We start from the raw sequence: 1,814 nt of genomic DNA, 5'->3' as shown, positions 1-1,814 counted from the left end.
ACCACCAGTGACTTCTTACCTCGTTCACTTGACCTTGACTGCTGAGATCTGGCTTTACCTCCTAAGAACAAAAACAAAGAACAATGCTGTAACACAGCCTCCATTCATGTTTGCCCTGCAAAGACAAACTGTGACCAACCTTCATGTGGGAACCCCCCCACCGGGTACGGGACGCTCTGCCACAGATTTAATCCGTCTGCATCTGCAAGAAAGCGATGACAAAAGTCAAAGAGCTGCATTAGAACTTCACAGCTCCAGCCATCCCGTACCAGTCTAGGAATGCCATCTTGAGGTCAAACTACAACCTACACCACAAATTTCAAGTCCCCAGGCCTTGTCCTATTACAACCATATGCCAGACTGTGCAGCAGGGCAGAGCAGCTCTGGACCAAACCCATGCAGGCATCCGTGACACAGGAGATGACAAACAAGGGGACCCAACAAGGAGAGAAAACTCTGGGCTAGATGATCACAAGGACCGAGCAAATGAGGAACGAGATGATCTAGGCGAGACCGATGGTGAGCCAAGGAAGCTGCAAGAACCCTGGCAGAAGAGGATGATAACAGAAGGACTTATTCCAAGAACCGCAAAGATGGATGCCCGAGAATTGGACGGGTGGAATCCTCTAGCTATCTTCGCATTCTTACAAGTCCTCATCCCCTATAATGGATCCTTGCAGTGCACAGCTGTCGATGCAGCTCAGAACAAGACCTGAAAAGACACCCGACTCAACGTCGCTGAAGAGAGATGTGATTCTGATGCACCTCCAAGCTCACGAATCAAAGGATCAATGGTATCGGCACTGCACTGAGGAACACCAAGAGCAGAGGTGCTAAGAATAACGCCCGGCATATGCAATAAGCATCGCAAAGGGCTAAGGCAAAAGACTTGTGACATGAGATGCACAAAAGACAGAATGCACAATAGACAAGTGACATGTACCGGGACTGCTCTGCCCTGCGCACCTCGGCACTGTGATCAAAAGCAAAACTTTGGTTTTACGGGTCCTAAGGGGTCCCCTCTTGGGTATCCCCACCTCCAAATCTGGCTCAAAAATATCTCCCGGTGCGTCCCAACTCGACACCTCGCTTTCACCCCTACTGTGGGTCGCAGGTCTCAACTTATCTCTTGGATGTCTGGGGATGTCAATCTGATTCAGGTGCAAAAGATGGCCACATCACCATGCAGGGCACTCGTGCCTTCACCGGGCTGGTTCTCTCTTAGTCAGCTACAATAAACAAAACAAGACAAACATCTGTGCACAAACTTAGTGGCACCTCAGCCAAAACCTGTCAATTCCACCACTCACCGTCTCCTAAAAAGGCCGGGGTCCGCGGGCCGCATGATTTGGCCACGCTCTGAGACCAACGCCATCGTCATCGTCGCAGCGTAACCTGGGTTAGGAAGAGACGAGGTGATGCGGCATCGCTGAAACTTGAGCGGGTCTTCGCTCTTCCCTCCCTCCGCAACTCCCTGCAACTACTCGGCCGCTGCCGAAGGCTACCCGAATAGCACGTTCAAATGGAAAAGGTAAAGGCTTTGTCGCAGAGTCCTGTAATACTTCCGGAGGGCTAACAACAGCAGCAAGCCAGGTCCATCAGCCAGTTGGCAAGGAGTTTCGGCATAACACAAGGGAACTGCCTAAAGCACACAAATGACAATGGATGCTTAAAGCTTAGAGTGCCAGAACTTCGCATCGAAACAATAACAACCGGTTCAGTCCACCGGTCACCGCTTACCTCACTAACTTGACCTTGACTGCTGAGATCTGGCTTCCCCTCCTAAGAACAAAGACAAAGAACAATGCTGTAAC

At 50.6% G+C, this 1,814-nt stretch overlaps 1 long non-coding RNA gene across 1 annotated transcript; it reads right to left on the bottom strand.

Annotated features, from left to right (window-relative positions):
* Positions 1 to 18: 18 nt before the first annotated feature.
* On the bottom strand, positions 19 to 1,414 carry LOC108446651. The gene is made up of 4 exons (XR_001861911.1): positions 1,311 to 1,414; positions 310 to 1,229; positions 140 to 202; positions 19 to 61 (listed from the first exon to the last, which is right to left on the bottom strand). It is a non-coding gene; the product is annotated as an uncharacterized LOC108446651 (long non-coding RNA).
* Between the last annotated feature and the right edge of the window lie 400 nt (positions 1,415 to 1,814).

This window comes from Corvus brachyrhynchos, unplaced genomic scaffold (genome assembly GCF_000691975.1).
Source record: "Corvus brachyrhynchos isolate BGI_N302 unplaced genomic scaffold, ASM69197v1 scaffold275, whole genome shotgun sequence".
NCBI lineage: Eukaryota > Metazoa > Chordata > Aves > Passeriformes > Corvidae > Corvus > Corvus brachyrhynchos.
Note: the sequence above shows the minus strand (reverse complement) of the source record. Positions and strands in the feature narration are given on the sequence as shown.